Genomic DNA, 27,447 nt, shown 5'->3' on the forward strand with positions numbered 1-27,447 from the left:
AAAGATGACCCGGCAAAGAAAACGGAAAAAAGAATCAAAAAATAATAAACGAGATAATGGCAATAAAGAAGAACTAGTTAAAATAGCGACGTGGAATATAAGAGGATCATTCCAGGAAGGAAAACTGAAGCATCTAGTAAACGAAGCCAAAAAATATAAATTTGATTTTGTGGCAACAAGAGACTAAGAAACTGGGACAGGGCAGTTAGGAAATAGATGGCTATATAAACAGTGGAGGCTGTTAAAGGGCTTCCTTTTTTCCAGTAACTCTCGCATTCCTTCTCTTCAATTCGTTTTTCAACGTACAAACAGTCCAAGATCCGTATTTTTCTGCCATAATTTATTATTTATTAAATCGTAAACAAAAACACCATATACAAACTTCACGAATTGTCAAAACGTTGACCCCCAACTATACTAGCGGCGCCAAGCGGGAGCAACGGCGTACATTATCTAAGATCCATAAACATTTTGTACAATCTGTAGTTGTTTACTTTTGTTATTTATATTTTGTTCCGTCGCTACTAACCTTTTGGTGGATGCGACTTCTTTTTCTAATTAAAAAAAACTGTTTTTATTTTTTCCTTAAATATTTGTTTCTAGTGTTGTAATAGCTCGTTTTATAAATTAGCATACTGAAATTCTTAATTTTATTTCGTATTGATAAACTAGTTATTTTGTAATTAGTTTTTTCTCAATGTAACTTCAAGGCTCTTATAAGTATATGGGAATTTTTTTAATGGTTTTACTTTCCTATTGGGTTATGCAATTACTTGGATTACGTGATTGACCTTTTTGAGATTGTCAAGGTATATAAATATAGATATTACAGTGTATAATTTTATGGTATAAGAAAAATAATCGTTCATTAGGAAGAATAGAAAACAACGAAATTATTTCCCCAACAAATGACCAAGATACTAGAAGAACATAGTGGAACTAATATATTCAAGAAACAACAATAAATGACAGAAAAAATACTAGACCTTATGGAACAAAGAAGAATACAGGTTAATTAGTCTGATGAGACACACATTGAATATTTTTCTTCGCATTATTCATGGAAGAATAAGAAGTCATTGACATGACGAATTGTTTGGCTTAACTCTACGGGGGCTCAACAGCCTTTGCCGCATCCCGCATTTCGATCTCCACCTTTTTCGGTCGGTCCATTCCTCCTCATTTTTGGCGCTATGTCTCATTATTCCTCTGATTCCTTCTTTATTCTCCTTCTCCTATTCTAATGTTGGTCTTCCTCTCCTATTCCATGGAACATAGCTTACGGCCTGTTTTGGCCATCGTTCATCTTTCATTCGCATTACATTCGCGTACCATAAAAGTTGTTTGGATTCTATTGTATCTACGATATTGTAAATCCTTCCTATTTTTGTTCTTATTTTGTTCATTTGGAATCTGATTAACCCATTAGCGCTCACGAGATCTAATTTGAAGAATTAATATATTTTTCATTGGGTATTTATTAGTCATATTATTTGTAACAAAACTTCAAATGTAACTATATTAAAAAAAAATAGAATTACCTAGATATAGATAATAATATGTACCCAAATGAGTACACTGGGCACTACAGCGCCTTAAACGGACAGAACTTCTATATATGTCTAATTTCGATTGATGTAATGTGACACAACGTCTATAGACGTTGCATTTACCCTATTCCACTTTGCAAAATTCATATTATAGTGTCACAACACTTGCTTATACATTTGACGCACTGTCCGTCAACGTGTTAATAAATAATGTAGCAGAAAAAATTAATTTAAATGAAAAGTTTTTTAAAACAGTCACTATCAATACAAAGAGTTATATTACACTTTTCACCAACTCCATCAGGCTCTTTGATGATACTGAGCACACCTTAATTGTTTCATAAGTTTTTTTGGAAAGTGTCATCCTTCATGTTTCTTAACAGTAGGCAGAATATCTCCGGAAGGTCTACATTTCATAAACATTGATTTTGCATTACAACCTAAATAAACTTAATTTAAGTCTCGTAATTCATGTTTAACGATTTCAAACCGCTCATTCCACCATGATGTTCCACCAATTTGTACAAGTTTTTGTCCATTGCGGGCCTAAACACTTTTGTTCCCGTAATCTGTTTAACCGCAGTGCCAAAGTTACATCTTCTAAGTCTGCATACGAAGAGCAATGAACCTCAATTTCTCCTACGTCTTTAAGTAGTGTCAAACAGCCTTCATAAAGTTATCATCCTCAATGTCTTCCTCATCAGTTAGAATATCTGGATCTGGAAGTATAATACCAATATCCACCTCAGACCGCGAATTAGCAGCACGAATATCTTTTAATGCTGAAGGTAAACCTTCGTATTTCTTTTCATAGAAATTTCGAACACCAATACTCTCAAAATCATCTACAGATGTCATATCTGTAGCAAAATTATAAAATATCAAAAATACTCCCATGTGCCCATTGTACTCATACGAGTACACCTAAATTTAACAATAAATAAATCACGTTATGATTAAAATCCTGAAAAATTAATCACTTAAGCCCTTTACTAAACTTATTATAAAAAACAAAGTAAAAAAAAGCAACACACTGTACCTATGTATCTATAAAAATAATATTGTAGTATGTACTTACATATAATATGTTATGAAATAAGAAATTTATGACTATGAATCTGCAATCAATCACAAGTAAGTCTGGCTAATTGGCTCTGCCAAAGCCAAAAAAAAACTTAAAATTATAAACTAACGTAAACCATTTGATGACAAAAAGAAGTAAACAAGAGAAACATATTGTAAATTTACGAAGTTAATGTCGAGGAAATAAAAAACGCACGTGTTGATTTCATAAACAATAAATCAAAAATAACAAACCAGCTGAATTATTCAACGAAATCTGTTAAGGTTGTCGTCTTAGAGGTATTTAGTTGCCTGTAATTACGAATAATTGCAACTATTTTATTGTATAATGGCACTAGTATGTTAAAATAGCAGCTGTACTTAAATGAGTACAGTGGGCGCTAATGGGTTAAGTCTGGATATCCGACACGCTCTTCTTAGATAGTCTATTTTTACTACTTCCAGTTTTTTCTACTCTTTCATTGTCATTCGCCAACATTGAGATTCGTACGTCAAAATTTGTTCTACAACCTACTTGTAGATTGTCATTTTTATACGTAAACTAATTTTAGGAAACCAAAGTAACGAGTTTAGTGAGCTTAAATGAGTTTCTCCAAAAATGCCCTTAACCATCGTAAATATATTTAAACGGTTTTCATTGATTACGAAAAGACTTTTGATAGGGTACAGCATGGATCGCTTGTGAACATATTAACACATTACGTGCGGGTGTCTCATCCTAATACTTATTACTCATGACTGACAAAAAAAATTCATATTTAAAATGTGTATAATCAATGGCATACATGCGCGCCATCCGGCGCCAATGTAACAAAATACTACTTTGGCAGTAGTATTTGTATGGGGAAAATGATAAGATGAAATGAGTGAAGAAAGTGGGATCAACTGATAATAAAAGTGAATAGACAGCTTTACTGAATGGAGTTAGGCTAGCTAGATATGCAAGTGAACGACAACTTGACACTCAAGGATGGATACTGCCAATTTTCATGCCTGTCGAAGACAGTAGATCAAAATAAATAGGGATGACGACTAGAAAAGGCAAAATGAAGATAGGAATAGATGCTCAGAAAATAGATAGGATAAATATGATAATATAATAAAAATAGAAGAATATTGGAGATAAATAAAATAAACTAAGTTGCGGGCGCCAGAAGTTGGTATGGACCAAGCTTCCAGGTATCTTACACTGCTGTGAAATATTAAATATATTAAATCAGTAAATTCAAAAATGAGGGAAAAATTGATATACAAAACAAATAAATATTTATTAAATATAACTACGGATTTTTTGACAACCTCTGAGTTAAAAAAATACAAACTATGTGACTATCATGCGGCTCACATGTATGCCATCCGCACGGAACGTGTTAAGACCCAAAGCATTGATGGTAGCTGGGAGATTAACCGACGAGTATTATATTCAAAGAGGCGTCAGACAGGGATGCATTATATCCCCATTGTTATTTCACATCTTCTTCTTCTTCTACGGCACTACAGCCCAAATTGAGCCTTGACCTTCTTTATTTTTTGCCTCCACACTTGCTTGTCTGTGGCTGCTCTTCTCCATACACGGACTCCTAAAAGGGCTTGTGCGTCGATATTTACTGTATCTTCCCAGCGCTTTCTTGGCTTTCCAACCGGTCTCTTTCCCTGCATTCTAGCATTCAGTGCTCTTTTTGGTAGCCTATCCTCTCCCATTCTTATCACATGTCGGCCCATTGCAATCTTTGTATTCTAATCTATTTCACATCCACTCGGATATAATTTTCAAACAGGCTTTGCAACATAAAGACTTTGGAGTGAAAATCAGTGGTGAACTGATCATGAATTGGACAGTCTCCAGGGCCTTCCAAGAGTTACTGGATTGCGTAAACACGACACGAAGAGAAAAGGGTCTAAAAATGAATGCTTCTAAGACAAAATTTATCTTTGATATTTAGTCGACAACCTCACGACAATGCTTCCCTACAGATAGAGGGATAGATACAAGCATTAAGAGAGTTACTCACTTTAAGTATCGGGGATGCTACATTACAGACAAACTAGATTCAAGTAAAGAGATTGATCAAATACAGAATTGAAGCACCACACAAAACGGTTCTAAAAATGATATCAATTTTCTGTAACCACAGCTTAAACCTAAAATTACGTCAAAGAATGTTAAAGAGACCTGGACTCGATCGCTGATACGATCAATCGCTTAGAGGCGTTTGAGATGTGGTTGCCTAGAAGAATGCTCCGAAAACTCTGGACAGTGAGGCAGATCAAAAAAGCTTAGTTAAAATAGAGCAAATGCCATTCGTGAGTTATTGAACACTCTGCTTCTGTACCTACGATGCTGTCCCCTCATTACGTGTCCCAGATGTTATAACTTTCTTATTTTTATTGTATTTATTATTTCGTATTCTTTGCTCATTTCTCGCAATACTTTCGTGTTCGTTTTCTTCTGTGTCCATGCTATTCTAAGAATCCTTCTGCAACACCACATTTCAAATGACTGTAGCTTATTTTATGTGTTCTTGCTTCAATGTCCAGCTAAGTCCATATTGCAATATTGACAACACGTAGCATCTCAAAGCTCTTACTCTCAGTTCTAATCTAAGGTCTTTGTTGCAGAGTGCTTTCATTTGTACCCAGGCATTTCTGGCTATTTCTATCCTCGCCCTTATTTCTGTTGCTTGATCATTATTGTCTGAAATCCATGTTCCTAGGTATTTGTATTTATCAACCCTTTCTATCGGTACATTTGCCAAATGTATGCTTGTTTGTATATTTGGTTCCTTAGTTATTATCATATATATTTTTTACATTCATTATTAGTCCATATTCTTCACAGAAACTGTGTCTTGTTTAGTAGTAATTGGAGTTGTTCAGCAGAGCCGGCCATGATCACAGTGTTATCTACATATCTTATGTTGTTAATAGATCTTCCGTTAATTATTATTCCTTCACTTTGAGATAGTAACGCTTCCTCAAAAATGGCTTCACTATATACATTAAATAGTAATGGAGACATAATACATCCATGCCTTACACCGTGATTTCAATTTCTGGACTGGGTTTTTTTATCTATTACAATGTGTACTCGTTGATTCCAGTAAAGGTTTGTTATTATTCGTAAGTCCCTGTTGTATATGTGTTTTGTCTTTAGAATTTGAACTAATTTTTCATGTCTTATTTTGTCAAATGCTTTTTCAAAAGCAACGTAACAAACATGCTCATCCACATTCATATCCATGCGTCTTTGAGCTATCACGCAAATAACGCCTCTCTGGTTGTTAGTCCTTTTCTGAACCCAAACTAACTATCATCTATTCCTTCTTCCAGTTTTTATTTATACGACCATGTATTATTTTCCAGAATAATTTGAGAGTATGACTTATTAATGATGTTGTTCTGTATTCATTGCAATCTTTAGCGTTTGTAATTTTAGGGATAGCACAAAAGGTGGAGAGTATCCATTGTTTCGGTATGTGTCCCGTTTTGTACACTGTGTTAAACAAGTCTACTATAATGTATAGATAAGGTTTTATCATTGTATTATTACTCCAGGGAAATAAGGTTTTTGTCGGGACACTTGAGCAGCCAGGTTGCAAATGGGTTTTTTGGGTACTATATACCTAATACATTATACATACAAAAATGCCCGTCACAGTTCGGACGAGAATTTTAGTTATTAACAAATAAGGGTCAAAAAAGGCAGTTTTTTCGTTTAAATCGCTACAGGTAAAAACAGGATAATTAAATATCTTATTTATAGTATTCTTCTTTTAGTAGATAAGCCAGTGTTTAACACGGCAGTTTTTTAATTTTGGTCCGATCATTTGTTGCTTCGAAAATAGCAAAATAAAACTAAAATTTCGAAAATAAAAAATTTGCTATAACTTTCGCGAAAGTGACCTTACGACTTTTATATTTCACAAAAAGTTGAGTCAAAGAGTCCGTATATTGCACAAAAAATTATAAGACGATTCGTCAATTAGTTTAAATTTTATTCAATTTGTTTATCCCAAAGAGCTTTTTTTGTAATGTTATTGTTCAGAAAATAATAATTATATAGAAATTCTGTGAAAACCACATGAAATAACAATGGTCTGGTTTTCAAATTATTGAAGACAATCATTAAAAAGTAGTTTTTGTCCCTACGAAAACATTTTACTAAAGTAGATCATTTTTGGCTAGAAAACAATTTGAATAGCTTTGTTAATATTGGCTGTAGAGTAAATTTACCTTGGAATTTCAAAAGCTGGTATTTTTTCACAAATTTTCAAAAAAAATCTTTTCACCTATGTTAATTACGGTCAAAGTTAGCCACTTTTATTATTTAATTCACAGTTACTTCAATATACATAAAATTCTCCTGTAACAGTGTTAGTTACCATACTACTCCGAAACGGCTTGGCCGATTTTTATGAAATTTTACAACTGTATCCTATGGGACTGAGAATAGGTTTTAATCTATTTTTTATATCCATAAGTTATAAGAGGGGTTGCCCCCCTGACATTTTTTTTTATTTTTTTGACAAAATTGTCTATCTTAATTTTATATGATGTAGGATTAAAAAATACATGCAACCCTTAATTTACACTTTTCCATCACCATCTGTTAATATGTGTTAATACCCATCTATATATTTACAAATCTATAAAATTCTCCTGTCACAGTGTTAGTTGTCATACTCCTCCGAGACCGCTTGACCGATTTTTATGAAATTATATATGTATATTCGGTAGGTCTTAGAATCGGTCGTAATCAATTTTTCATATCCCTGAGTGATAAGGGGACCTCCCCCTAACATTTTGAAATGTTAGGAGGGGATTTACGTACATAACGTACTCTACAAGACTACGAGTACATACAATTTAAAAAAATTATGATCAAAATCCATCACCAAGCTCTGGAGATATTAATCGCAGCATATGTTTGAAGAATCATTTTCATTTTTTAAGTGCACGGATTTTAATAATTCATTTCCACCGACCACAAATCGATTTCGTTAGAACGTTATTTTAAAGCTTTATTAACAACTTTGTTGAAGTTTAAAGTTTACTCAAACTTTTACACATAAACTATATACCTTCATCTTCGTATTGGCGCTAGTTGGGTTGCTTAATTGTTATAAACAAAGTAGCTGTCAATTAAATAATAAAAGTGGCTAACGTTGACTGTAATTAACCTAGGCAAAAAGTGTTTTTTGAAAATTCGTATAAAAATACCAGCTTTTCAAATCCCAAAGTAGTTTTAATCTACAGTCAATATTCACAAAGTTATTCAAATTGTTTATGAACTAAAAATGACCCTACTTTATTAAAATGTTTTCGGAATGATAAAAATTACTTTTTAATGATTTTTTTCAAATACTTTGAAATCATGACTTTTCTTCTTTCATGTGGTTTTCACAAAATTGCCATTACATTACTATTTTCTGAACAATATTATTGCGCAAAAGAAGCTCATTGGGATAAACAAATTGAATAAAATTTAAACTAATTGACAAATCGTCTTAAAATGTTTTGTGCATTATATGGACTGTTTGTCTCAACTTTTCGTGCAATATGAAAGTCTTAAGGTCATTTTCACAAAAGTTATAGCGATTTTTTTATTTTCGAAATTTTAGTCTTATTTTGCAATTTCTGAAGCAACAAATGATCGAACCGAAATTCAAAAACTGCCATTTTAAACCTTGGCTCATCTACTACGAGAATAACAGTATAAATAAAATATTTAATTACCCTATTTTTACCCGTAGCGATTTAAACGAAAAAACTGCCATTTTTGACACTTATTTGTTAATAACTAAATTTCTCGTCCGAACTGTGACGGGCATTTTTGTATGTATAATTTATTAGGTATATAGTACCCAAAAAACCCATTTGCAACCTGGCTGCTCAAGTGTCCCGAACATGGTATATTTTTCCCTTATTTCCCTGGAGTATATACTTTTATACTGGAATTTGGTCTGGACCTACTAACTTCTTTACCGTTTTTGGTGTTTCGGCACCTAACCTAAAAAATAATGAAACCAATAAAAGCAGTTTAATAATGATGTATTTACTATAATAATTAATACAATTTACATTACTAGTTTATATTTATTTTAAGACAATTTTAAAAATTTATTTCTCCCCGAAATATGAAATGTGTTGATAAACGTAATTTTAATTGTAACTGTAATTAAGATAGTTTCCAGTCAACAAAAAGAAACAGAATAATTCAATTTTGACATTATGATTTATCCGTTACGAATTTGTATAGTTACGAACTGTCGCGGTTACGAACTGTCACGTTACGAGATGTCTGGTGACGATTGGATTTACATATTTTTTATTTTTACTATTGCAGTAATACCAATGTCGTAGTAGGATTTCTCCTGAATTTAAAAAATATCCATCCGTCGATATTAAGTAGATCATACAGTCTAGCCTTTTCAATCTTGTAGATTGTAGAAAGTAAATGTATTGCGCAAATATTTAAAAATAGAATAACAACTATTCACTACAATGTATTTAAAGTAATTGATAAACTGGACGGGTATTAAGCACAGTATAAAGTAGACATTTTTGATTGGGTCGAATAGCTATACGTTTCGAATTATATAAAGAACACAGGTTCGTGTACGGGCCATTCCATTTCAAATCACTCAATTTTGGAGCAAAAAAAATTTGGACCTCCGATTTGTCTGAAAATTGGTATATAGCTTCTACGGGACGTAAAAATAAGATATTTAAGGTCAAAAAATTTTCTTCTTCTTTTTTTCTCAAAATGTTATTTTATGCGATTTTACAGTGATTTGGTGTTTATTTATACAAATTTGCATTTTCTATCGTAAAGTATCAAAACATAATATTTTAATAGAAGCTTTTGATTAAATTTTATAGTGTAGAAAACGTTAAAATACCGTTTTTTACATTTTTCTCCATTCCCAAAATACATCATAATCGATTTGGCTGAAAATTTGCCCACAGATAGACAAAACATAGGACTTTAAGTGGTGAGAAGGATTTGAATTATATTACAATACCAAAAAATTTACATGCAATATTATAGTCAAAAATATAGGCGTCTACTGTAAGTACAATTAACTCGAAAATATCGACCTCACGACAAAAATTGTTAAAAAGAAATTGTAATAATTGTAAATACGATTTATTTGGAACAATTTCAGTTCCTACCATTTTTGTCGAAAATTTAAAAATGGCGGAGATATTGAGCAAAACAGGTTCTCCTTTGAAATCAAGATGGCTGCTAACGTAACGGAGGAATTCATTCGTGATTTTAAATTTAGGCTACTACTGACTCCCCTAAAGATCAGAAAAATAAAATTTTGGGCAGCTCGGCATTCAAGGTCAAATGCTATCCCGACTGGACTAATATATAATTTTGAGTCTGATATTACTGCATGTAACTTTTTTGGTATTGTAATATAATTCAAATCCTTCTAACCACTTAAAGTCCTATCTTTTGGCTATCTGTGGGCAAATTTTCAGCCAAATCGATGATAATGTATTTTGGGAATGGAGGAAAATGCAAACGTCTTTTACACTATAAAATTTGATCAAAAACTTGTTTTGATTCAAAATAACTTGTTATAATGCCATATAATGACATTTTTGAGTCCTTTCTATTAAAATATTATGTTTTTCATCGATACTTTACGACAGAAAATGCAAATTTGTTTAAATAAACACCAAATCACTGTAAAATCGCATAAAATAACATTTTGAGAACAAAAGAAGAAGAAGATTTTTTGACCTTAAATATCTTATTTTTACGTCCCCCAGAAACTATATACCAATTTTCAGACAAATCGGAGATCCAAAATTTTTTGCCTGAGTGATTTGACATGGAATGTACCGTACCTATTCGAAATATTCTATGCGAATTTCTTATTTTTTACGTCTGATTTTATTTCTATTTTTTCTCTGATTAATTGCACTAAATGCAATTGATCAAAAATTGTTTCGTGTTTGTCTTGAAGGCATATGGCGTGTACCATATTATGGAGAAGAAGGGAAACCTATGTGTCAATTTTTACTAGAATTTTAGTGTAAGATACTACAATTATTTCACTGTCCATGGTTTGGATTTACTAAAAAGATGTCCATCACTTTTACGATGCTCTCCCACATTGTTGATTTCTTTACAAAATAATTGGTTATCTTTTTTTAACTCTTTTATTTTATAAATTTGGAAATTGCGGAAAGTAATATTTTGCAAAATGTAATACATACCTTCTTCTTCTTCTTCTTCTTCTTTAATTGCGGTCTCCCAATCGGAGGTTGGATATCATCATCACTATATTTACTCTATCTACCGCTGCTCTGAAGAGTTCTATAGAGCTGCATTTAAACCAGTCCCTTAAATTCTTCAATCATGACACTCTCCTTATTTCTATACTCCTTCCTCCTCTTATCTTTCCCTGTATGATCAGTCTTAGCAGTTCATATCTGTTGGAATACAACTTTATTATTTTTGTTAAGTGTTAGAATACACATGTGGGGTCTTTCTTCATGGGTGAGCCAATTCTTAGAATGCATTAGGCCGATACACTCTTACCTAAAATTGCATAAAGTATCATGTTACAGAGGATATGAATGCCAGAACTGAATGTTAGTTCTGCGTTAGATATTTAGTCTGTTAAAATATCTCGTAGAAGAAACACATGTCTTAATTTCTTTGTATATTGTAATATTATATATTGTAATATTACGGTTTTTCGGTTAAAATAAATAGTTTGTTTACTATTATTTGTACCTTTTATTATCTGCTATTTCTAATAGGTTATGGGCCCAGTTACGTTTTAGCTCACCTGTATTAAGATAATAAAAGTGTACAGTCGCGAAGTTTTCGTGGTAACCGAAATACAGAATGGCGGAAAGTGTGAAATATAACGTCGAAAAGTTGAACGGTCAGAACTATCAGTCGTGGAGTTATTTAGTAAAAATGTTACTCATCAATGCTGATCTATGGGAATTAGTTTCGAACGAGTTACCATTAGAAGCAGACCGAAGCAGTTCTTGGAAAAAACAAAATAATAAGGCTTTGTCAACTATAGCCTTACTTGTTGACGTTAATCAATTAGTGCATATCCGGAATAAGGAATTTGCGCGCGATGCGTGGGTAGCGATAAGGGAGTATCATCAGAAATCAAGTTTGTCTAGTATGGTGTTTTTGTTAAAGAAAATCTGTAGGCTATCGCTAGAGGAGAATGGTGGTATGGAAGCACACATTAGTTTATTCCTAGAGTCGTTGAATAAATTGGCCGCCTTAGGGGAGGAAATTAAGGACATGTTCTCAGCAGGAATTTTGCTGGGAAGTCTTCCAGACTCATACAGTTTTTTGATTACAGCGCTGGAAAGTAGGCCATCGAGTGAATTTACTCTAGAATTTGTCACGAGTAAATTAATAGATAAGTACAGGAGACGTCAGGGAGCTTTGGGAAGAAATCAGGAGGAGTCGGTGATGAAATCAGTATACGAGGGTAACAAAAATAATGGTACTGCAAGGGTAGAAGCAAGGCAGTGTTATTTTTCTAACCGTAAAGGCCATTTTAAACGAGATTGCTTTAAGTACAAAGCGTTTAAAAAGGAAAAGGCCAATAAAGTCACTGAAGGTACTGATGATGCATGTTTTATGGTCAATTATAGCTCAAGGGACGGAAAAAGGGATTCTGCTTCGTGGTATGTGGACTCAGGAGCATCGAGCCACATGGTTAATTACAAAGGATTCTATACCCAATTTGACGGTAGCAGAAAGGGCGTTGTAAGTTTGGCGGAGAACGGGCAATACTCCGAGGTTCAGGGTATAGGGACAGGACTTATTGAGTGCGTGATTGTATCGGGAGTGGAAAATTTAAAAATCGACAATGTGTTGTATGTGCCGGGATTAGACTCAAATCTGCTTTCGGTGAAAAAGCTAACAAGTGCGGGACATAATGTGCAGTTCGATAAAAACGAGTGTAAAATCGTTTTACTCGGAAAAGTCGTCGCGAGTGCGGTGCCTTCACCGGACTTATACAAACTTTCAACTGTGGACCATGGATTGAGTGTTTTGGAGCACTCCAGCAACTGTCAACATACATGGCATAGACGGTTTGGACACAGGGACATGGATGCAGTCAAACACTTAATGGAAAAGAAAATGGCAGTCGGGATTGATATGACAGACTGTAGGATTAGGGAAACTTGTGAATGCTGTATGAAAGGTAAAATTTTACGTAAGAGTTCTCCAAAATTTTCTCATAGCAATACATTTAATATTCTTGACTTATTACATTTGGATATTTGCGGGCCCATGAAGACTGTTACTCCAGGGGGTAAACGTTATATTTTGACTTTAATTGATGATTTTTCTAGATATACAACTATATATTTATTAAATCATAAAGATGAAACGGCAAAATGTATAAAAGAGTTTATAGAATTTACGAGTAATCAGTTAGGTAGGGTTCCAAAAGTAATTAGATCAGATAGGGGTGGCGAGTACGTAAATAATAATTTAAGGGAATTTTTAAAGGGTAAAGGTATAAAAATTCAATATACAGCAGGGTACTCTCCAGAACAGAACGAGGTTGCAGAGAGAAAGAATCGATCTCTAGTTGAAATGGCTAGGTGCATGTTAATCGATGCGGGTTTAGCAAAGAAATTTTGGGGGGAAGCGATAGTGACAGCCAATTATTTGCAAAATCGATTACCTACTAAGTCGAAAGAAAAAACGCCCTATGAATTGTGGCATAAAGTAACACCGAATGTGTCGAATTTGCAAATATTTGGGTCTACGGTCACATTCCCAAAGAAAAAATGAAGGATAAATTTGACCCAAGAGGTGAGTCAGTGGTATTTGTAGGTTATTCCGATGAATCAAAAGCATACAGATTGTTAAATGTAGATACAGAACGTATTACAATTAGCCGTCGTGTGGTGTTTTCCAAGAGAAATATATGCGTCGAGAAAAAGGAGGCAAAAAGTGAGGAAATATTCATTGGGTCCATGATGGAACGGGAGAAAATAGAGCCAAACGACGTAGAAGACAGAGAGGTTGCAAATTTTGAAAACATGGAGGAAATAGAAAATTCTACGGATAGATCTAACACATATGAGAGCTTAAGTTGGGAACAATCCCATGACGATGACGGTGATTCTAACTATCAAATAGATACAGATCTCGATATACCTACGCTCTGAGCTTCGCTGGTGGCGCTCCTAGCGGATTACTAATTCAACTTTCACCGGTAATTTTTAAATGTATTATTTAATTGTTAGCGCTTAATATTTACAACGCAAAAAAGTAATTAAATTGTAATCGATTTTTTTAAGATTTTGCTAATCATTTTGACGTTCTATTGATGAAATATTAATTTCTTACTTCGGATACTTTCACAATTATCGTGTAGATGGCGCTAAATTACATATTACGGAACATTAAAAAAACTTAAATTCAGTATTTAAAACGTAAGTATATTTAAGGTAAAAATATATACCACAGCTTTGACCAACTAATATTTTTTATAATTAATGTTTTTACTTTTAATTTTAAATTAATCACTTTGACATTTATGTCAAATTTCCGGTAAACGTTTACAGACTTGCCACTACTGACGCTCGCGAATTTGTAAATATCCCCTCTACTTACGAGCTCACAGCGTATAGAGAATCCAGGTGATCGTAGATCTAGCAGAGTAAATAAATGTGTTCCACCTAATAGCAAAGTTGACAGAATTCCAAGAAGAAGAACCAAGAAACTTTAAAGAAGCGCTTGAAATAAGTGATAGTGAAAAATGGAAGCAAGCTATGCAAGAGGAAATCACGTCATTAAGGAAAATTTCTTGTAAAAGCAATATTGATACATGTTTACAATATATATCAAGGTAATAAATAATGAAAGGGTTTACGTACTTATATTCGTGGATCACATTTTAATAGCAGCAAAGGATACACAGGTAATAATTGATATATTTGAACAGAAACTAAAATGTAATTTTTATATAAGGAGTTTGGGATTATTACAAGATTATTTAGGTATGAAGATTGAAATGTGCGATAAAGGGATATGTAGTTTAAATCAGGCCAGTTATATTGACAAATTGCTGAACAAGTTTATGATGAAAGATGGAAAAGAGTTCAATATATCGCTGGATGTTGGATACTATAAGCCTAGCAGAGAAAAGCCGGTGAAAAACAGTGAAATATATCAACAACTGATTGGTGGTTTATTATATATTGCGGTAAATACTAGACCGGATATATTGGCAAGCGTCACCATACGAAGCCAACAGAATAAAAATCCAAATGAAGTAGATTGGAACGAAGCAAAGAGGGTGTTAAGATATTTAAATAAAAGTAAATTATTTTAGGACAAGAAGGAACAGATAGTGCATTATACGGCTATGCAGACGCTGACTGGGCAGAAGACAAGGGGAACAGAAAATCAAATAGCGGGTATATATTTTTATTACGGGGTCCGCCTATAAATTGGGGATGTAGAAAACAGAATTGCGTGTCTCTATCATCAACTGAAGCAGAGTACATAGCATTGGCTGAAGGATGTCAGGAAGCAATTTGGTTAAAACAGGTTATAAAGGAATTTGTGGGTTTAGAGCCGGAAATAGTTATATACGAAGACAATCAAAGCTGTCTAAAACTTTTAGCAAATCACAAATTCAGTAATCGGACAAAACATTTCGGTACAAAGCATCATTTCGTAAAGGAATTGCATGAAAAAGGGGTTGTTAACTTTAGGTATTGTCCTACCGAAGATATGATAGCTGATATGTTGATTAAACCGCTGAATAGGGTAGGGAAGAGTACTTAAGTAGTAAAGGGGTCTGTTTGACTAATTCAAAAATAATTTTAGTTGCGAGGGGATGTTGGAATTCAACTTTATTATTTTTGTTAAGTGTTAGAATACACATGTGGGGTCTTTCTTGATGGGTCAGCCAATTCTTAGAATGCATTAGGCCGATACACTCTTACCTAAAATTGCATAAAGTATCATGTTACAGGGGATGTGAATGCCAGAACTGTATGTTAGTTCTGCGTTAGATATTTAGTCTGTTAAAATATCTCGTAGAAGAAACACATGTCTTAATTTCTTTGTATATTGTAATATTACGGTTTTTCGGTTAAAATAAATAGTTTGTTTACTATTATTTGTACCTTTTATTATCTGCTATTTCTAATAATATCGCTGTCCCCTCATTACGTGTCCCAGATATTGTAACTTTTATTTTTATTGTGTTTATAATTTCGTATTCTTTATTAATTTCTCGCAATACTTCCGTGTTAGTTTTTTTTCTGTGTCCATGCTATTCTAAGCATCCTCCTGTAACCAGTGCCGGATTAACCATTAGGCAAAGTAGGCGGTTGTCTAGGGGCCGTAGGCCCCAAAACGAAAAAATAATAATTAGAATTAAATAAAAACTATAAATCACATATGTTGAAAAATTCAAATATCGCGCAATACCATAAACTCGGTTTCACACGGAAATCCACAGCTAGTGAAGCTGCAACCAATGAAAATGCACGTGATAAAATAGAAAAAACTGAGGGAAACATCGCTTTCGTAACTGAAGAAGATGAAAAAACATACAATGGCAGTTATATTCCAGTTCAAGAAAAGAACCAAAAACGAAATTGTTTTAAAGAAATTGAAGTTACAGGTAAATTGGGCCCAGAATTCGGAAACAACATAGGATTATGGAATACCATAACTGAAGAAATATGGAAATTTTGGACTGGGAAAGTTTCTTCAGAATGTAAAAATCTTGATGGAAGTTTTTCAGCACCAAAAAGAAATTTTGAGGGCATTACAAGATTTTTTACACAATCTATGGTTTTTCGAAAATATATCAGTGTAACAAAAATTAAAAGAGATTGGCTAACGTACTCTCCCTCAAATGGAAATGTTTACTGCTTTCCATGTATATTTTTTGGCGAACACTCATCGACAAGCAGCGCCTTTATGGTCGAATTGATAACTCTTTGGAAATTTAATTTGATCAAGAACGAGGTTACTGGATTCTAGTTCTGAAAAGAGTAGTCTCTGTGGTTAAGTTTCTATCTTCTCGCGGATTAACATTTAGAAGTGATATAGAGATCCTTCGTTCAGAAAATAATGGGAACTAGTTAGGCAGTTAATAACGGTACTGGAAAGCCTTCTTACTTATCTTCAAAGATCTGGGAAGAAATAATAGAAGTAATGAGAAATCACGTTTTGAATACAATTGTTAAAGAAATTAAGGAAGCCAAATATACTACTCCTTAAGCGTCGATTCAATACCAGATTTGTCTCATATTGACCAGTTGACTATTTATTAAGATATGTAAATCCAGCTGATGGTAAAGTGCATGAGGGTTTTCTCACATTCATACCCATAATTAGCGATACTGGAGAAAATCTTTCTTATTCTGTTTTAATCGTTTAAACCGACTGGGGCATTGGTGTAAACGACATGAGGAAACAATCATTCAGCAAACATGTTAGGCAAATATAATGGTATCCAGGCTCATTTATCTAAGATTAACTAACTTGCAATTTACATTCCTTTTCCTGTACACTCGCTTAATTTAATTGGAGTAAGTGCTGCTGAAAGTTGCGTTGGAGTAATGTCGTATTTTGAATTTGTTCAGTCCGTGTACAACTTTTTTTCAGCCTCTACCTACCGTTGGAAAGTTATGATCAAATGCTTAAATGAATCTTCACTAAGCGATCCCATTCGCCACGATCTAGTCATTAAAAGAACAAGCAGCATAAGATGGAGTGCAAGGACTGACGCAAGAAGAGCTTTGTCTAAAGGCTACAACGTCTTTAAATCTGTTGTGCATTCTCTTGCTGAAAACACTAATCAAAAGGATGAAACAGTTCAAGAGGCTAAGTGTAATATTTTATAACGCATCAACGCTGTCAGTAAATCATTACAGAGAGAAGAGATTGAACTTAAAACTACAGATGCAGGATGGAGATGGAGGGGTTAACCGAGGTGGTTTTAGAGGGAGAAGGCGGAGACCTTAAGGGGCCTCATAGCTTGGGTTGCCTAGGGGCCTCAAGATTCTTAATCCGGGACTGCCTGTAACACCACATTTCAAAGGACTGTAGCTTATTTATGTGTTCTTGCTTCAGTGTCCAGCTTTCAAGTCCATATTCCAGTATTGAAAACACGTAGCATCTCATAGCTCTTACTCTCAGTTCTAATCTAAGGTCTTTGTTGCAGAGAATTGTTTTCATTTTTACAAATGCATTTCTTGCTATTTCTATCCTAGCCCTTATTTCTATTGTTTGATCATTATTGTCTGTATGTTTGTATATTTGTTTTCTTTGTTATTATCATGTAGGTATTTGGTCTTTTTTATATTCATTTTTAGTCCATATTTTTCACAGAAACTGTTTGTTTTGTTTAGCAGTAATTGGAGTTGTTCAGCAGAGCTTGCCATAATCACAGTGTCATTTGCATATCTTATGTTGTTAATAGCTCTCTTCACTTTGAGATAGTAGTGCTGCCTCAGCAGTAATACATACCAGTAATTAAAGAACTCGACTACAATTTAACGCAAACTTAATTATTCTATTTCAATAAGTATGTGCAGGTATATAAACAAATCTGACAATTAATATAAAGGCTCTACAACTGTTTACCACAAATATAATTAATTAGAAATCGAATATTTAAGTATAGAAATACCCTTTTCGTCAACTTTTATACAAATATCCAGTAACATTATTTCGATATTCTAGAGGTCTCGCGGTCTTCAATTTAGCAGTCTTAAACCGCTTCTTTTAATGCATTCGTTTTACCGTTTATTTTCAAAACTTCCATGAGTATTCTCACAACCAAATATCACGGTTTACTCATCTTATTTCGGTATTATGAACATTTTACAAACATTTACAGCTGTAGGCTCTGTGGCGGTGGTACGTTCCTGTTTTATTATGCCTCATGTTATGCTAAAGCTTGGATGTGGCTATAATTTGCCAGTTTCTCCACCAGAGTTCATTGTATAACTATCTCGAAAACAACAAGAATAATATTTACCTAAAATCTACAAACTTATATTTCCAAATAGTAGATAGTGGATTTCCAAAAATTTCTAATGCTCCAGATATTATTGAGAAGTCCACTGTATTAATCAAGTTAAAGCAGATATGTAAGAAATAACAAAACATCGGATTAAATAATAATTATCTACAAGTCAGATATTTATCTAAAATATACAAATAATAAACAAACCTAATAGTGGATTCCAAAAATTACTAATACTCCGGATTTGATTGAAAAGTCCATTATTGTGATGATGCAGAGTAGACCCTCGGGTTCCCGATGAATTTTGTTTCCATGATTTTATCCCTCATGCCTTTCAGAGTACTGGAACATGAAATCAAGGACAGTAAAATATGTAAAAAAATGTGTGGGTTTCCTAAGGAATTTACCTAGGAAAATTGAATTTTTTTTAAAGAAATCGCATATGCAAGAAAATTTTCTCCATTATGCTATTTTACGAATCGATTTTACGAATACCGATTAATAGCTTAATAATTAGAGTCATTCAACTTCTTGAAAACTGAATAAATTGCCAACTAGTGTAAATTCTAATTGAGCTTATTAGTGTTGCACTCGCTTCCTCGATTAATTGTATTTGTAAGCTTTCAAAGTGTAAAGTTTTGTTACTATGCAAAAAGGCAATAAACTTATTGGTGAATCGTAGCATTTTGGTGAGATTATAAACTAGCTTTTCGGACTATTTTGAGTCGCAGTCTATTTAAAATAGTTACCTCATTAACAACTTTAGTGCGTAAGTCATTGTTTGAAGTTACGCCGAGTGTAATTATTATCAGTAGCTGTCATTGAGGGTAGGAAGGATCTGTTTTTAGGTGGATGTGAGAGGTGGCATTCGGATTTTTGCGGATAAAGTTAGGTGATAACTTCGTTAATAATAATTGACTTATGGTCCTTCTCAAATATGCCCGGAACATTAATAAAAAAATAAAAATTTTAAAAATTTCGTTTTTTTTTCTACTTTATTTGCTTATAACTTTAAAACGATTCATTTTGGAACAAAGTCGTATAGGAATAAAACAAAGATAATTTAAATTTTCTATCAGATAAGATTGGTTAAAAATGTCTTAATTTAACACCCTTGCTGCAAAATATCAATAAATATAAAATAAGGGGGCAAAACAAGCCTGTCCTTATTCAATGTTTTTCCATCACTTAGGTTACACTTGGAACCTTCCTAATTCGCTTAGAAAATTTTTGTAATGTGCTAAAACCGTCCACCAAATTTTATTACAATTGACTTACCTACTTGATTTTGCATAATAATTTTACAATCTAAACTTTTTTAAAAAAATTAAAATTTTTTAAAATCTTGCAAAACAAAAACTAGAACAAAAACTAGATATGTCAATTTTTTTACATATAAAGAAGCACTCTACCTACCTAATGCACTTTACAGAATTGAAATCGGATTATTTAAGCAGCCTCAGCAATGTTTTAAAGTTATAAACAATTTTTTGGCTTATAAACAAATTAGTGCTGTATCCAGGAGGGGGTGCTACGGGCTCCTTTATTTAGATGGACTTACCCAAAGTTTTTTTATGTATTTTGACCCGTAGAACACGAATTTTTTGGGTAACAGTTGATCCGGATGTCGATAAGATTGTTATAAACAAAGAACTTGAGGAATTATATAACATCGATTTTTCGCAAAATATATCATCTTTTTTTTTGTATTTCTTGGGTAATTCTAAGCAACAAATGTTCTTACAAAGTTTCTTAAAAAGTTCTTAAAAAGTTTTTTCGTAGGATGCATAGTTTTCGAGAAAAACGCGGTGGAACATTCAAAAAATCGAAAAATTGCAATTTTTGAACGAGAATAACTTTTGATTAAAAAATAAAATATCAATTCTGCTGACAGCATTTGAAAGTTTAAGTCAAAGTATACCGGTTTTAATTATTTGCATTACTAAAAATTAATTTTTTTATTGTTTATTACAAAAAATTGTTTATAATTTTAAAACATTGCTGAGGCCCCTTAAATAATTAATTTTGTAAAGTGTATTAGATAGGTAGAGCACCTCTTTATATGTAAAAAAATTAGCCAACTTCTAAATGGTCTACTTTTTGTTCAGAAAGATTTTAAAAAATTTGAACTTTTTTAAAAACATTTACATTGCAAATTTATTATGCAAAATCTATTAGGTCGATTTTAATGAAATTTGGTAGACCATTTATAGTCCTGTCGCCAGGGGGGGTACAACGGCCTCGTTAATTCAGATGGACTTACCCAAGTTTTTTTTATGTATTTTGACCCGTAGAACACGAATTTTTTGGGTAACAGTTGATCCGGATGTCGATAAGATTGTTATAGACCAAGAACTTGAGGAATCAAATAACAGCGATTTTTGGCAAAACAAAACAATATTTTCTATTTTTTGGGTCATTTTAAGCAAAAAATATTTCTACAAGTTTTTTAGTAGGATGCACAGTTTTCGAGATAAACGCGGTTGAACTTTCAAAAAATCGAAAAACTGCAATTTTTAAACCCGAATAACTTTTGATTAAAAAATAAAATAGCAATTCTGCTTAGCGCCTTTGAAAGTTCAAGTCAAATTATGTCGGTTTTGATTATTTGCATTGCTAAAAATTTATTGTGTTATTGTTAAACAAAGCTACAAACAACTAGTGCGTGAGTGATGTTTCTATGATTTCTCATTTAAAATCGAACGAGTAGGTAGAATAGGTACTAGTGCAATCAAGACTATTTCTACGTTACATGCGTTAAAACGCATGTAAAAGCACGGGAAACCCTACGTGTTTATAGCTTTGTTAAACAATAAAAAAATAAATTTTTACCAATGCAAATAATCAAAACCGATATAATTTGACTTAAACTTTCAAATGCGGTAAGCAGACTTGCTATTTTATTTTTTAATCAAAAGTTATTCGGGTTCAAAAATTGCAATTTTTCGATTTTTTTAAAGTTCAACCGCGTTTATCTCGAAAACTGTGCATCCTACGAAAAAACTTGTACAAATATTTTTTACTTAAAATGGCCCAAAAAATACAAAATATTGTTTTGTTTTGCCAAAAATTGCTGTTATTTGATTCCTCAAGTTCTTGGTCTATAACAATCTTATCGACATCCGGATCAACTGTTACCCAAAAAATTCGTGTTCTACGGGTCAAAATACATAAAAAAAACTTGAGTAAGTCCATCTGAATTAACGAGGCCGTTGTACCCCCCCTGGCGACAGGACTATTAAGTAGGTTATAAGAATTTTCTAAGCGAATTACTAATTTTCTAAGTGCCACCAAAGTGGTTAAGAAACATTGAATAACAACAGGCGTATTTTGCCCCCTTATTTTGTATTTATTGCTATATGTATTGCAGAAAACGTAATACCTTAAGACATTTTTGACCAGTCGTATATCATACAAAATTCAATTATCTTTATTTTATTTCTCTACGACTTTGTTCCAGAACGAACCGTTTTAAAGTTATAAGCAAAGAAAGAAGAAAAAAATCGATGTTTTTCGAAATTTTTAAATATTTTAATTTTTTTATTAATGTTCCGGGCATATTTGAGAAGGAGCATAAGTCAATTATTATTACTGAAGGTGTCACCTAACTTTATCTGCAAAAATTCGAATGCCACCTCTCACATCCAAAAATACAGGTTTTTTTACAGATTAGTCCTCTTCTAGCAGTCTATTATTAAATTTTACCTAGCCAACGCCTGTAATGTCATAATTCAGTAGCTGTCAATAAAACCATATTTTTTACTCCACGACTTCAAAAATTTATTTATCATCGAGAAGAAATGGGCACAGGACATTAAACAATTCGAACCTTATATTACATCGAAATGTCCAGTTTCAGTACACAAAAAGCATAAGGGATAAAAACGTGGTTGAACTTCGCATCGAATTCGAACGATCTATAGTTGGTGCTAAAAATGGTAGTAGGTAGGTATATGTAGAATTTTTTCCTCATTTGAAAAATTGAAGTTTAAAAATTATTCGGCTCTTAGGATGCCGCGGTTGCTCACATTGGACGTTGCAAAAGGTATTGGTTTGAGAGTTCCCCGCGACTTGGACTCTTTCCGCCACAAATCCGAAGGATTATTTGTGCTATTTTTTAGTTGTGGGCGACACCTGTACTTCCTTTCTACTCCTGAAATCAAAGTTAAAGCAATAAACACATAATGGTTTTCTGCTACCAAAAAGCACGCGCGACACAATCATTCATAAAAAATTTGCGATTGCAATGCACAAAATTCGTTAATTTGGCTTTGAATTTATGTCTTTTTGTCCAAATTTGGTTAACAGCGATTATCATAATATGTTTCTTAACCTAAAAAAGAGCTCAACAGCAAGATTTTCATGTAATTTTGAGGTAATTGCTGTAGGACTTGGAAACGATGACCTGCAGTGAATTGGTCATTTGGACATGACCAAAACCATTTCAGCATTTTATGTTTTAAACAATATCTTTTGCTTTTCTCTTCCTCTTATTGCGTTCGGGTATATTTTAATTTGTGTTCTTTCTCCATAATTAGTAATTATTTTGTCTTACAAATAAATACAAAATTTTAAGCTTCAGCCACACAATCAGACTTTATATTATTTATCAAGTGTTTTGCTTTAGTTGTCGTGTTTGCCCCTTTAGTTTAAATTACAATGAGTTTCGAAAAATTATCTCAGGTATATTGACGCATAATGAATAACAAGAAAGGTTTATTAACCTTGCTAATTTCCCTCTTTTGAAAACACTTGAATTATTAAACCACTCATCAACAACCACTTCAAATCTATGAAAACAAAAAGAAAGTTCAAGATTCAATGAACATTCCAAAGTTGATAATATTAAATAATGATACTAATGGTTTTTGTGAACTCCTATTTTTACTTGAATTACTGTCGTTAAAGAGCGTACTTGGTACTGGTTTTAAATGGTAGTTCGTAGAATGTGTTGGTCTTTTAAGAACCTCATACAAGAACTGCATGGTAATGATGTCGCCCAAGAAATGTCTTATTTTTTTTGTGGAAAACATTTTAATTTTCAATGTCGCCCCTACTTCCTTGACTTATTTATTCCAAGTAGATACTTTAAGGCTTGTTAGTCGTCACCTTCTCGAAATAGAGATTTGTCATCAAACCGTGCCTTCGTAATCGCTTGCATAGTGCGGGATTTTGATTGCGATTTTATAAGTAGTATTAGTATGGTATAACTAGACCCAAACCCAGACATCCAAAGTGAAAGTTATCCTCCAACACCAAATTGTTCTATATGGTCCACATAATGTTCAGAAAAAGTCACACCATTTTAAGCGTCGGGTTTGGGGGGGGGGGAGAGGGAGGAGAAATCGGTAAATTCGTAGTTTTCTAGGTTTTTCGTCAATATTTCTAAAACTAAGCGGTTTAGCATGAACAACCTTCTATACAAAAATGTTCTACATTAAATTTGAAATAAAAAAGGCCCTATCCATAATCCTTCTAAAATGAACGGTTCCAAAGTTATGGAGATAGTACCATTAGTATAATTGGTCCAAAAAAGGCCTAACCCAGACATCCAAAGTAAAAGTTTTCCTTCAACACCAAATTGTTCTATATGGTCCACATATTGTTCAGTAAAAAGTTACACCATTTTGAGCGTCCGGTTTGGGGGGGGGAGATGGGGAAAAGTCGGTAAATTAGTGGTTTTTTAACGTTTTCGTCAATATTTCTAAAACTATACTTCAGCGTAAACAATGTTATATACAAAAATGTTCTACATGGAATTTAAAACAAAAAAGTTCCTATACATAATTGTTATAGAATCAACGGTTCCAGACTTACGAAGGGTAAAAAGTGGAGGTTTTCGATACTTTTTATATTCTTTGGGCAATTTATAGAAATTTTCTTTAACAGGATTGGGTTTTGTAAATAAAATTTGCTATTTCAGTGGTCGATGGTACGTTAATGATAAGCCCTTGAAGATACGTCAACCTCGCCACCCAAAATCATCATTAATTGCCCAAATAATATAAAAAGTATCGAAAACCTCAACTTTTCACCCTCCGTAACTCTGGAACCGTTGATTTTATAACAATTATGTATCTGACCTTTTTTGTTTAAAATTTTATGTTGAACATTTTTGTATAGAACATTGTTTACGCTTAAGCTTAATTTTAGAAATATTGACGAAAAATGTAAAAAAACTACTAATTTACCGACTTCTCCCCCATCTCCCCCCCAAACCGGACGCTCAAAATGGTGTTACTTTTTACTAAACAATATGTGGACCATATAGAACAATTTGGTGTTGAAGGAAAACTTTTACCTTGGATGTCTGGGTTAGGCCTTTTTTGGACCAATTATACTATACTACCTCCGAAACTTTAAAACCGTTAATTTTAGAAGGATTATGCATAGGGCCTTTTTTATTTCAAATTTAATGTAGAACATTTTTGTATACAAGGTTGTTCATGCTAAACCGCATAGTTTTAGAAATATTGACGAAAAACCTAAAAACTACGAATTTACCGATTTCTACCCCCTCTCCCCCCCAAACCCGACGCTCAAAATGGTGTGACTTTTTATTAAACAATATGTGGACCATATAGAACAATTTGGTGTTGAAGGAAAACTCTTACCTTGGATGTCTGGGTTAGGCCATTATTTGGATCAATTTGATCATACTATATGTTGATTTTATTATAACCTATAACCATTGATTAATATCCTACACAGTTTTAATCAATGCTAAAACTGAAGTTTATTTTTCCAACTACAGTGCAGAGTATGTATGTAAAAAGAAGGCAGTGCATTCAGAATAAACCAACCAACCAACCACATTAAAGTCCATTATATCTATCTACTAAAAAGCTTTAGTTTTGTTACACAGTTACATATTCAGCTTCCTCTTTATATCACAACTTCTTCTTCTTGTTTTTGTGTAGACATGACTCCGTTTTTCAATGTGCCTTCAGTAAATTGTCGTTACATTGTTTTCGTGGCTTTCCTACTGATCGTCTTCATATTTAGTCCAGAGCGCATCTGTTTTGAGACGGACGTTGAGAGGTGACTCAAATTTTTTTGCAGAAATTGCTTGAAAATAAATCAAATAATAATATTTGAGTTCTCCTCCCTCTCAAAAAGGTCCGGAACATTGTTTAAATAATCAAAATGTCAAAAATTGAAGGGAAAAATTCGATTTTTTTCTTCGTTTCTTGATTATAACTTTAAAAGTATTCATTTCCGAGAAAAGTTGTACTGACATAAAAGTTGCGTAATTAAATTTCCTATAATATAGAATTTGTTAAAAATTTAAAAAATAGTCACCCTAGTTGCAAAATAGCAATAATTGCGAAAAAACCATACAAAAACAAGTATTCGCATTTTACGTTTTTCAACCATTTATGCTACACTTAGGACCTTCATATTTCACCCAGAAAAACTTTATGATACAGTAAAACAATACTGTAAATTTCATTAAGATGGGTTCAATAGATTTTGCAAAATAAATTTTGCAATCCAGCTTTCGCAAAAAAAATTCATTTTTTCAAAATGTTACAGGACTGAAAATAAAGCAGATAGCAAGTTGAATTTTTTTTTGCTTATAGAAGTGTACTGTACCTTTCATTTGCAATTTTCAAAATTAAAATCGATTAATTACCACGGCGTCAGAAAATTTTTGAAATAAACAATAATTTTTGGTGCTACGCGCAGGACAGCGATGTTCGATGCACACAAGTTGATTCCCACCAAAATTTCTTCCAATCTTTATCTAATATATTATGTTCTTACTCTATATTTTGTTGTATTTTAATATTTTAATTCCACAAAAATCAAACTAATTTTATTATTGTTTGTGAAATATTGTTGCATATGTTTAAAAATAATAAACTTTTAATTAACAAAGAAAGTTTTTGCTAATAAAAGTGTTATTTCAAAGGATAGAGTATGTGTTTTTATTTTGCAATAAACAATTTATTTATTTATATCGAAATGTAATAAAAATTAAAATGTATCAATCATTATCAAAGGTCATTGGAATGCCCAATCAAAACAAACTATCCGCTGTCCTGCGCGTAGCAAAATTGCAAATGAAAGGTACAGTACACTTCTATACGCAAAAAAAATTTCAACTTGCTATCTGCTTTATTTTCAGTCCTGTAACATTTTGAAAAAATGATTTTTTTTTACGAAAGCTGGATTGCAAAATTTATTTTGCAAAATCTATTGAACCGATCTTAAGGAAATATACAGTATTGTTTTACTGTATCATATAGTTTTTCAGGGTGAAATATGAAGGTCCTAAGTCTAGCATAAATGGTTGAAAAACGTATAATGCGAATACTTGTTTTTGTATGTTTTTTTCACAATTATTGTTATTTTGCAACAAGGGTGACTATTTTTTAAATTTTTAACCAATTCTATATTGTAGGAAATTTAATTACGCAACTTTTATGTCAGTACAACTTTTCTCGAAAATGAATACTTTTAAAGTTATAATCAAAAACCCAAGAAGAAGATCGAATTTTTCCTTAATTTTTTGACATTTTGATTATTTAAACAATGTTCCGGACCTTTTTGAGACGGAGGATGACTCAAATATTATTATTTGATTTATTTTCAAGCAATTTCTGCAAAAAAATTTGAGTCACCTCTCAACGTCCAAATGTACTAATATTTTTATAGATGCGCCCTGGTCTAATTGGGGAACCGTCTCTCGACGTCTTTACTACTATATTTGTAGTCATTCGGCTTATATGATTGTTCCATTCTACTCTTCTCTTTCTTAGCCACTCCTTGATGTTCTCCACCTTGCATCT

General features: G+C 32.8%; 1 protein-coding gene across 3 annotated transcripts in view; it reads left to right on the forward strand.

The window, feature by feature from the left end:
• Positions 1-27,447, forward strand: part of LOC114346117 (E3 ubiquitin-protein ligase RNF19A-like) — a 500,767-nt gene that overhangs the window by 51,293 nt on the left and 422,027 nt on the right. The window lies entirely within an intron of this gene.

This window comes from Diabrotica virgifera, chromosome 1, assembly GCF_917563875.1.
Source record: "Diabrotica virgifera virgifera chromosome 1, PGI_DIABVI_V3a".
In the NCBI taxonomy this organism is placed as follows: Eukaryota; Metazoa; Arthropoda; class Insecta; order Coleoptera; family Chrysomelidae; genus Diabrotica; species Diabrotica virgifera.